This window comes from Magallana gigas, chromosome 4, assembly GCF_963853765.1.
Source record: "Magallana gigas chromosome 4, xbMagGiga1.1, whole genome shotgun sequence".
NCBI classification, from domain to species: Eukaryota; Metazoa; Mollusca; class Bivalvia; order Ostreida; family Ostreidae; genus Magallana; species Magallana gigas.
The window spans coordinates 14,742,282-14,755,215 of NC_088856.1; positions in this window are offsets into that span (position 1 = coordinate 14,742,282).

The window sequence follows — 12,934 nt, forward strand, 5'->3', positions numbered from 1 at the left end:
TTAAACAATTCCAGGGTAGGGGTCTTCGATGTTTCCAAGACCGATGTTTAAAATTCCCTTATAATATACAAAGTATTTTCCTAAGGATCCGGATTATCAAAATCTAGAGATGAACAAATTACCAATTCTTCGCAGTAATATATGGTTTTTAACTTGAAGGTGACCCTTAAAATATCAGGTCCCAGGTTACGTGGAGGGGAGGGCTTTAATATTGATGTTTACGAGTCCGACAATGAACTATAGTAAGTGTATTTTCAGTAGGGTCCCGAATCACAGAAGACCAAATATCTTATTTTCAACGGAATAGAGTGTGGTTTACCAATTGTAGTGACCCTGAAAATTTCAGCCCCAGGTTAGGTACCTTTGATGTTTTCGAGCACAATGTTTACAATCATGATGATGCATAATGAGCGGAAAAAACCCGCATTCAAGCACGTGTACTCGTGTGCATGTAATCACTAGAGGAACGTGAAATTGCTCTTAGGGATTGTATAATAGGGTCCTTTACAATAAATTGGTTTATTTATAGACTAGTTAGAGGACAAGGTTTTTCTTTCGTTACATATTATTCAATTAGCAAACTTAGACAGCAGTGGGTTACTCCTCTTTCCATGAATGCAATCAATAATTACACCATTAATTCAATGCTTTTATCAATACACGTAATATGTAAACGGTGTGGCAGTTGGACCGAGCGCAGATTTATCACAGTGCAGATTGAATTTTGCAGAACAAAATTTATTTGAAACGCGCTCAGTAGGATCTGCCTGGTTGCCTACTCAAATCATTCGCTAAAGTTTAACTAAACGTTGCGTGCTCAGTCTACATCATGACGTCATGTTTCAGACCTAAAACGTGTACACACGTTTTGTCTTCGGAAATAGCCGAAGAGAGTTACGTTATTCCGAACTTTTCTTCTATTGAAACACTGGAACATTTTAATCGAGTTTAGGGGCAATAAACATCGATAAGTACAAGTCAATCAATGATCGAACTAACTTTTAAAAAACAAAATGACTGCCAAAATGGCAGCGCCCAGGGCTGGAAGAATTTTTTTTGGCCTTAGTACCCCTGATTCAACTTTCATTTTTCACAGATTTTGTTATATATACGTGTTACCATTAATCCGCGCTTCGCGAGGCGGGCTTCGACCGCATCTCGCTGCGCTTGGTATAATATATTACGTGTTGTTGCAGAGCAAATCAAGACAAACATATATCATACACTAGCTTGATATGTACATGTATACAAGTTTAGGTTTTTTAAAAAGCTTAGCGTCTTTAGAGCAAACCCTAAACAGCAATAAGTAAAAAAAAAACTTAATTCTATTTTATAGAAATGTCATCTTCCTGTACATACCATATGGCGTATGGAACTTTATTTATATGTGCCCTTTAAGAATGGCCAAAATTGAGAAATGCATGTCACATGCTTGTAAGCTGAGATTGACTATAGTAGGAAAAAGAGATCTTAGGAATGGTCGTTTGTTTTAATAAATCAAAGTTAATACAACTGCATTCAGCATCTTGTTACTGATATTAGTTTTACCGTATTTGATAAGCAAACCTCCTTACTGATATTAGCCATACCGTATCAAATTTTCACATTTTCTTCTATTTGCATAAACAATACAAATAGAAAGGAACAAGTAGTTTCTATAGATATTATAGATTGTTATACTTTCATGTTAAATACTGAAATCTGATTGGTTAAGACGCAGTTAATAATATTTACTATTACCCTCAGCGTTAGCAACGCACTTGGCAACGGGTAACATTAAAAAATGTTACATGCGCGAAAATTATGCGCGTACGGTTCGCTGTAGAATTCACGTTATTCCTATATAAAAGCAGTAAAATTTTCTTAAAAATTTAAAAAAAGACATTCAGTATAACAAAATAAATAGTGCCTGTTTGGGAGGATAACAGTTGAAATTGACACCCCTCGAAAACCATTGTCAACCTCCGCTTCGCGTCGGTTGACAATGGTTTTCTCGGGGTGTCAATTTCAACTGTTACCCTCCCAAACAGGCACTATTTATATAATATTGCTTTCAACAAGTTGTACTGAACAATGTCAGCCTGAATTTTATTTATAGCTATTTGTATTGCTTTTTCGTTTGCTCACTTTTTAAGATTTGAAATCTAAGAAATTTGTTAAGTCGTACTCCCTTCCGCCGAACAATATTTCAACCAATGAAACAAATGTAAATTTTCACTTCATGTATTTTCTACCAATCACAAAGGAGAGGAAGTGCGAAACCCGGAGACTGTAAATTAATTATTTCAACTCTATACCGTCTTCCAAGGAAGACGGTAATTACCATTGTAAGCTATATCAGAAACGTAAAGTAAAAACACCACGCTATGGAAAAATACAAATAGAACAAAAAGAGGACATATGCTTATTATCATACTGAATAATAGCGATGTGATAATGGTAATAGGGTTCAGATAATTATAATCTCCTTGTTAAAAGCTTTAAACGGCATTCACAATTCAAAGAGTTGTGGGGCCTTTTCAGCAGTGTAGTTAATTATTATTAAAACAATAATGAGGGTAAACATGCCAAAAATCTGATGTTAGTGTGATTTTCAGAATTTAAAATGTCAGCTATTATCTGGCATTGCAGAACTACGTACATAAACACAAAAATTGGGTTTGTTCTGTGATTTAAGTTTTCTGTGTTCCTCTCAATTAATGTATCTGGGGTCAGTAAGTGTGGTATTGTTTAAAACCGCATGTACGATAAGGCATGTGTTTAATTGTATGCATTAAGCTTAATCATCTCTACATTGGAGTTAGTGTATGCATGCCTCCCTTTGCTTATCATATTGAGGTCAATTGGATATTATCTAGAGTATGTTTTTATGATTGCTTTGTCAGGACCAGTTTTAAACATGTGGTTTTCCTTCTCAATAACTCTCGTTTTTAATCGCATGGCGATTATTGATCATTTCATGACAAGATACAATATGTCCTTTGTTTTAAAAAAAAAAGTTAAGTAATCTTATCATAGTTGTAAGGTAAATTTTGCTTCTTCTGAACTAATTGAATACTTTAAAACAAGATATAAAAGTTACAACATACTCACAGTAGTTTGTTATGGATTTTTATTGGTACTGCAAATACTTGACACTCGTTGTGGTCAACACATACGGTTAACTTTTTCCAATCAGTTTGACATTTTTGCTGAACTTTACAAAACAAAATAATTCACTTGACTACCAAGAGTTGTCGTTCCCACTACGCTCCCAATCGCATCTCTGGCAAAGAACGATAATCATGTTACATGTATGTGTACTTGTACAAAGTGTTTATGGTGGGCATTTGTATTTAAAATCTATCTAATTACCTACTTAACTTATAATCATGAATAAATATAAATTGTTTATTTTCAATGAATTATACCAATGAACATACTTTATTTCAATATTCATACAAAACTTATTTTGGGGAATATGACAGCTGTTTCAGTGTTCTCTGCACGCTCCCGGATCCCTGTTTATTTTATACAAATTATCAGCAATGATGACCCCTGCGATCTTTTTAACTTTCAAGCAAAGTGTTCGTCCTATAATATTCCCCCTTAATCTAGAACCATATTAACAAGAGCTTGGACTTTGGGTAGAGGCACGGAAATACATACTCAAAAAGCATCAATTTTGAATTTGATCAACAAACAAGTTCAAATTATGGAACTGAATAATATATATACTGTTTTTAACTTTTTTTCCATAACGTGTAACAGTACTATATAAACGCATTTCAGTGCATGGCGTCAGAAGAAATTGAAAGGGGGGGGGGCTAGACCTTATCAGAAATCTTGACAGGCACAAAAAAGGATTATGGGTATGGTTATATCTAACTTTGCAAAAAAGTGGGGGGTGGGGCTTACTAATCCCCCCTTCGATTCGTAGCCCCCCCCCCCCCCTCCGGTGCACCTATGCTTTTGTAAATACGACACAAACACACGGTGCTCCGTCCTCCCTTTATCGAACATTTATCTCACATCTCAGATGCAGATTTAGAAGAGATTTTGTTTATCAATGCCATGTGTAATGCACCGTTTTGGTTAACTCCGTTGTAAATGTATGTGTTGAAGGACTATCGGAAGACGGAGATGTTCGCAAAAAATTCACTTTCAAGCAATTCTAGCTGATGTGACAGTTTTAGATATATCCAAGATGGATGTTATGTGTACCTCAGGTATTATAAGTAGGGATGTTAACAAGTACTCAATTATTGCTCGGTCAGACCGATCATCGAATAAAATTTTCTTAGCCGATTATACTCGTTTTGAAATGAAAAAAAATCAAATCATTTTATTTTCTTAACGCGGAAGATGTTGGGCTTCAAATAAAAGAACAGTTTCTTTTCTCTTTCTTTTTTTTATTCATTAGTTACCACTTGTTCCATCGGCGTCCCTGGTGTGTTTTTAAGCGGTTAATTAACAATTGATCTCTTATGATTTTGTTTATGAAATGATTTTTATGAATAAAAGTACTTAGCCAGACATGACCTTGGGTGTGAAAGTAACGCAGTGGACAACGCACTCGCTTATCACCGCTTTAACCCGGGTTCGATACCCGTGATCGACACTGGTTGTATGTGATAGGGTATGGTGGTCGCCCGCTTGGACGTGGGTTTTTTTTACGGGCACTCCGGCTTTCTCCCACACCAATGACCCCGTAGCGCTTACATCTGGGCCAAGGAAAGATGTAGAACTTGTTTATCAATCGTTGTAAAATAGATAAAGTTCAGTTTCAGTTTGATGAGAACAAAGTTTTTCTTGTAATTAGTTATTCTACTGTGTTAGATGTTTGTATAATTAACGATACAATAAATATTATCATGAGTTTTTAAATGTTTTAGTAGCAATATACTATAAGAAAAGGACACACAGTTCAAATAAAACCGAGTACTTGACTATCGCTCGAATAAAGCCCCCGATTAATCGACTAATTAAACCGAGCAAAATTGACATCCCTATTTATTATGTAGAGGGTGAGAAAAATATACGTCAGATAAATGGGGTGAATACATACTGTTGAGCTTGAAAGTTTCAGCCCCCCCCCCCCCCCCCCAAAGGTAAGAGCCTTCAAAGTTCCTGCGCCCGATGTTTAAAATCCCAATATGATGAATACCTTCGCAACTTCTCGGGCCGATCCGGTGTTATATAGTGCCTTTTCCCCCTAGCCATCTTTCCCCCCGGAAAAATGGCTATATAGCAGATCTTCCCCCCGGAAAAATGGCTATATAGCAGTTTTTCTCCCACGGAAAGCTGACTATATAGTGGGCTTTCCCCCTTTTTATAGCCAGATTACCCCCACGGAAAACCTACTATATAGTGGATTTTCCCCCATTTTTACTTTCCGGCCATGTTTATCGCGGACCATTCGTGACAATAATTTGCAATAACTGATATGATATTAATTTCTCACAAAAAAGGATAACCATGGCATTTATTTTTTTCAACTCCAAATATGAACTAAGGGATGCGCCTTCATAACATGCACGTGTCATCATCGTTTATTTCACCTGTTCTCACCCCTTTTTGGAACAACTTTTACACGGATTTCGGAATACCTCGAATCTTTTTCATCTAATCGATGCTTATCTACAGTTTTGACTTCGACGTTATGAACACGTAAGAACACATTTGAGTGAAAATACGCCGGTTTGGAATTTTGATTTTCCAATGTATTACCATCAATGTACAAGCTTCTCCCAGGGAACTAACTGACCAATCTTGACTTAATTTTGTAGAGGAAGGGAATAAAAAGTGGAAATGTATTACTCCCTTCGTCCAAAAGGCTATCAAATTTAAATTAATACCGTTAGAATTGACGATCTTAAAAACAATTATATATTTCTTCTTCTAAATATCAAACGGGAGACAGGTTGCAATGATATAATGAGAAACTGAAATGTTTTAGTTTTACTTTGATTGATGGGGTTCTAAATCATGGGTAAGGGGTATTTTAATTATGTATTAAAAGCATGTGTAAAGCTAGTGTTTACCATTTCGTTTTTAAGTTACGCATATTCATATTTTTAAGCACATTTCTACGAAACGCGAGATATTATAATGTAAACATTTTATGAGTGATTGTGTATTTTTAAATGATGTTTTTACTTTTAAATGACCGTAAAAATATGTGCATGTGATTATCCAGAGTTTTTGAGATATGGAGCCCTAAAAAATACATATTCTTTATAACTTGATTTCAAACATCGGGCTCGAAAACAACAAAGGCTCCTACCCTGCATGGGGGCTTAAATTTTTGGTGTCATCTACTAATGGTATATACCACTACCACTGTGAAAATATGGTTAATTGGTCATCTCTAGAATTTGATATTCGGGTCCCCACTTATAGAACACTATTCAATCATAATAATGGGGTTTTAAACATAGGGCCCTGAAACATCAAGGGCCCCTACCCTGAGGGCTGAAATTTTCAGAGTCATCTTCAAGTGGTAAACCACTGCCACTATAAAAATATGGTGATATGGTCATCACTAGTTTATGAGACATTGGACCCTAAAGAATATGCACTATAATTATTATAATAGGATTTTAAAAATCGGGCTCTGAAACATCGGAAACAAAATTTCTCTAAAACAGAGGTTTAGCCTGGATGAAATTCTCACAAACAGACAAACAGTCTGATAGATTTATCAAGAAATTCTTAAAACATTCTCGTTTAATACAATTTCAGAACACAGAATTATGCATATAAGTGTATAACTTGTAAAACTTTTTTTCAATAAATTACCTAAATTAAGTTCTATGTGTAATTCCATTACACACATGTTCAACTTTCAGCATTGTCTATAAAAATAATAAATCGGCAAAACGAAACTTAACCTGTACAGATGAATGCAGATATGTACATGTATGCAACCTGGGAGTGTAGAAACATTGATTTAAATCCTTACTGGATTTCCATAAATATTTTTTATAAAATCTGAACCAAAAACGTGAGGGAGAAACCCTACTATGGGGGAAAAGGTACTATATAGTAGCTTTTCCCCCCGGGGGGAAAGGCTACTATATAGTAGGTTTTCCGGGGGGAAAAGCTACTATGGGGGAAAAACTGCTATACAACACCGGTAGAGATCGGAAAAACACCACGAATGTATTACATCTTTATAGGCATGCATGACACCCCCCTCTCTTTTTAACGATGTTAATAAATGTACATGTGTCCTCTTTGTTAAGGGCCTTCAATGTTTCCGAACCCGATGTTTAAAATCCCCTGATAATGAATAGTGTATAATCAGTATTATTTTCTCCCTCGTTTCACTCCTCCGAAAATAAATATTTTCTTGACTAATTTATTGAAAAACAAAACTTATTTTTTAGGATTGGTGCGTTCATTACAAATCGCATTTTAGTAAATCTCAAAAAACATGTTTGGGTCAGGGCGGGTAGGGAAAACCTGTACTGCTTTGTAACGAACGTCGCATTAATCGAATACTCCCTGATAAATCTATGTATACGGAGCGCGAAGGCGCTCGTGCATGATTTAACCAGTCTTGAAGTAAACCAGGTAATACGAAAACTATCGGAAATTAACGAAATTAAAAACGTAAAAAAATAAATGAACACTGAGTGAAAAAAAACAAGAGGTGACCACATCACTATTTTTCATACGGGTGGTAATTTATACTTGTACTTGAATCTAAATATTTCATCCCAAAAGAAAGGGGCCTTCGACGTTTCCGCTCCCGATATTTAATATTCCTTTGTGATAAATAATTTATTTTTAAATGTTGTAGGGCCCCGATTTTAAAAAGACAGAATGACCACAGTGTTTGTGGTTTACCACCAATAGGTGACATTCAAAATTTCAGACCATAATATAAAAATAGAAATAAAATGTAAATTCCCAAGTAAGTTCTAAAATGCAGTTTAAGTGACGTCAGCAAGGCGCACCTTCATCTTAACATTCCGAGTTCCTCGGTCGTTTACCCTGATGATGAAGGTACTTACCAGTGCACCATGTCAGGTTTAGATGGTAACCAAAGATTCGGAATCAGTGTTTCTTAATATTACAGGTAAGAGCCTTGGCTTATGACTTCGATTTCCTTGAAATTTGTTATAAATTGGTAAAAACTATTTCTGTTTATAGTTTGGAATATTATTACATGTAAAACATAGAAATTAGAACCAATCAAAATTCTGTGTGTTTTATCACTAATAAAAAATCCCCATTGTATTGTTCGTTAAAATTAGCAAAATTCACTCGAAACCAATGATATGTTTTGATTAAATAGTGAATTGTATAATAAATATTGACGTTGTGTGTTTTAGTTTTATTTTTTTTCCTAGGATATATTGATACCACGAAAGGTAGGAGATATTCTGATATCTTAATGGGCCATTTCCTGTCTTACATCTCTCTCTCTCTCTCTCTCTCTCTCTCTCTCTCTCTCTCTCTCTCTCATTTTATTATCTTTATTTGTTTTGCAGCTCCTGATTTGTCGACAATAACAGTTCCAAGCTCAACAAACCCAGGTAAGGGATTAACACCAGTGACAACATAGAGATTTGGGCTCAACATTCCGCGCAGTTTATTCAACAAAAGAGTACTTTCCCTTTTCCCTTTTCTATGCATAATCTAGCGGCACGTGAAATAAGCTTTCCCAAAAGGTTTTTTGAAAATAAAACTTACAAACAAAAAATGAAAACAATTTCTTGGAGAATTTTAGGTTTAATGTATTGGCTAACACTGAATATGAATAATTTAATGCATTGGCTTACACTGAATATAATATCGTTAGTTAACAGTTATAGCAGCAATATTATTGTAATTGCAGCAACACCTGTATCTACTCCGTCTTCATCTTCAGGTAAAACGGCATATCAAAGTGTAATCTTGCCGCCAGTGTACATACATATAAAATCAATACCATACCATAAAGTGTACAATATATAGTACCATGCCGCACACATCTAGTACAATGTATACCTATATAAGTTACATTTAACTCTGCACTGAAGAACGTTCCATGTTTTAGCTTTTTGAGAGAAAAATAACAATCGAAAGTTATGCATAATAACAGTGTGGGACATTGAACATATCATTCATTTTTTTTTTTATCTCAATAGAGAGTTTTCAAGATAGCAATTTTAGCAGAAACTGCCTCCCGTTGGCGGCCGTGCTCTTGGTAAATGCCTTGATATATTCATTATTCAACCTGCCATACTGGGTATTTTGTCACAGATAGCACTGTTTGTTTTCGGAAAAAATGTGTACTTTCAACTTGTTTTGGAAATTTACATTCCTTTAAGATAATAACATTAACTTCAAACCACTTATTAAGATATTATGATCCAGCATTGGAATGCGCCTGTCCTCTGTATCATGACAGACCCCTCTTACACTGAAAAACATCCATTTTAACTTAGTGTGAAACGTAAATGAAAACAGTGAGTGTCAAGATAACAATTTGTTCATTTTAGGAAATAAAAAAAGTCACGATTTTTCTGATGAATATGAAAGATAATTTAATTGTTGTGTTACATTTTCAAGTACATAGTCATCTGTGTACTTTGTAGTTCGCACTTGAATATTATTATGTAAAAGTTTAATCCCTCTCATTTCTGACTTTGGTCTTCTGATCATGTAATTTTTTTTGTATATCGGATAATATATTATGCATATAAACACCTTTTGTAACACACTCTGTCTTTTTGCCGGGAATCTAAGCAACTTCACAATTATAAAAGTTCCGTACAAAAGCTTTATTGTTGCTTTCCAGCGTTTGGCAATTGTAGGCTGTTTGCTCTGTTAAGTAAGCCAAATCTTAGTTCCCAGTTTTCCTTCAGGTTTATAAAATTGGAAGCAATTTTCACCCCTTGTAATAATCTAATGCAGACAAATATAAATTTTTCGTACTTTTCAAAAAGAATATGTGTGGATAAGGTGTGTAAAATGCCCATACACGGTCGGACAAGCCACTGAAAAATCAAAATATCAATAAATCTAATTTTTTTTAAAAATCATTCAAAACAATATACATTTAACTTATAATTGATTTTTAACCTATAAATATGTTCAATACTTGGAATATGTTGACTCAAACAGGCGTATACGTATCTAACCTGCAAATAGTGTCATTTTTTAAAACTTCAAAGCATTTTCTTTTAAAGAGCTCCATATTTTTCTCATGGTCTAAATAAGGTATAATGGAACACAAACCGATATCAATCAACAAAACGTAGAGAGATGACCCACTATACATTAAAAATAGCATTTTGTACAACAACAATTCAACGTTTTGAAAAAATAATACAAGTCCGTAAATTCATGGCCAAAGTCACACATAATATTTAAACAACTAATTTTGTTGTTTCTGAAATGGCTCAGTTTTTATAGTACCCGACAGGTGCTAAACTTATATATCTAGGGTTTTTATGTTATAGGTTCGATACCACCAAAATTTCAGGCAATTTTTTCTCTTATCTTTTGTTAAATATATTAAAAACTGAATATAGTTAGAAATTGTGCTTTTGCAAACATGTATTAAAATATATTTGAATATATTCAATTGGGAAAAAATAAATTCAAAATTGTATTTCACGACTAAACCGAATGGCCATTTGCGCCATCTTATTCCCCCATCTTCTTTAATTATTTTTTTAAATTTAGAATTACTTTCCATTTCGTTCACCATTCCGTATATGGGGAGTCTACCTCGCAGTAACCTTCCTGACACCTAAGTACATGTACTCTTTTTTAATGTTAAAAACGCTACCCGATTAAATATTTATTATGTTTATTATACTTGCAATCTGATTTTTACAGTTATAATTCAATATCTGTGACTGATTGTTCATTGACTTGTGATTAAGGCCTTTCAGATTTTGATGATTTTAACTGAGTCCGTGCTTAATTATGCCGCTCTCCGAAGAAGGAAGGGCATAACGTTTGCTGCTGTCTGTCTTTCTGTCGGTCGGTCGATCAAACAACAGTTTCCGTTCATTTTCTTTGCAGATATTGTACATATTGAATTAAAATTTGGTATACAGATTAATACATTTGGTATACAGATGATAATAGTATCTAGATCATGTTTGATTTTGAGTACGATCGAGCCATTTTTGACAGACAGAGTTATGCCCCTTGAACGTGGTAAAATTCCAATTACTTGCTGTTCCGTTCATTTTCTTCGCAGAGGTTGCACAAATTGAAATAAAATTTGGTATACAGATTTATCAGAATAAAATGGAGGTCAAGTTTGATTTTGGGTACGATTGAAACATTTCCGTGTCCCATGCCCAATGTACATGTACTTACTGAAATGAAATTTGGTATGCATATTTATGTTAATAATATTTAGGTTAAGATTAACTTTGGGAACGATCAAACCTTTTTCAGAGTTTTGAGTCTTGGACTTAAATAAAAAATTGCAATTATTTGCAGTTTCTCTTCATTTTCTTCGCAGATGTTTGCAAAGGAGGAGGCATAAGTGTTTCACAAATATATTTTGTTTTAATTAAGGAATACGGAATCATTCTTTTTTAGTATTATGAGGTGATCATTTTGGGCGGGGCGTAGTCAAATCCAATTAATCCCGACTTGATATGCTGTTTCGATTTCCCCCTTTATATTAAAATCACCGCTTTTACCCACAATATGGCAGCCAAGGGAAATAACTCTTAGGGAATGAAAACTTTCTAAAGCATTTGACAACGATATGCTTAAATTATATTAGAATTACAAAATAATAATATTTTAAAGGACCATTATGATACCATATCTATGTGATTATATTCAACTTCATCAACGACGTAATATTAGTATTTTAAAGTCTACAAAATGCCTGTAGTACTAGTATAGTTGATTTATGATATGCAAATCTTATTTTGAATATGCTACGCTATTAAATATATGTTCGGTATTTATACATATTAGTGCACGTAGTACTACGCAAATTTTACTGGCCGCACATATTGTAAATATCGACAAAGTATGCGTGGATCTTTAGTAGAATCAGTTAAAGGGTCTTTTATTACTTTGATTTCATAACATACGATTTCTAACTTACATGTGTAAATAGAAAGAAGTTGACCTTTATCAATTATGTCAAGCAAAACTATTATCTTCTGACATATTCATAGAATTTTTGCAGGAAAAATTAGATAGATACTCTATTACAGTAACTATTAATCTGGTTTATAGAGGTTAAAATAAAGATATTGTGTAACAATTATACACATATATATGCTTTAGAAAGTTGTAACATCTTATAAACACGGAATGAAAATATTGTATAATGAACTTTGAAAATATTAATTAAATGAAAGTTATAAAGTAGAAGGCACACTAGATTAAAAATAACAACGCGCGACTTTTCGTCATGCACTTCAACAATTATGTTGATCATAGAAACTATTGAAAGTTAGGCTGGTGAAATCATAAATTTTAAATTTGTACACTCATTATATAATTGAACTCTAATATGTGAAGGGTTTTTATATGGATACACAAGGAAATATTGTCTAGTGTGCGTTGTACAGCTTCGCAACAATCTTTATCTAAAAATATTTTCCAATTTCCATCGTTGTCTACATCCTTTTGTGCCATGTGAAAACAAGTGTTTAACATACCGGGAAGGAAAAGCGAATTTATGTCATTCAATCTAAAAGCGGATGTAGACATTTTATCCATATTAAAAAAAGAACCGTATTTTTTCATAATTTTACACATCTGATGCAATATATATTAACTGGTTTTATAAATTATGTTTTAAGGTAAAAGTAAGAACTAGTGTATGTGACATCGTTAACATTTGATATGTAAGCTATATATACGTGTTTTATAATCTAAACAAAATGTTTACTGTAGAAAAATGAAATAATCTCTATTAAAATGTATAAAAATCTTTTTTTCTTATATCAAACTATCGAACATAGACGAT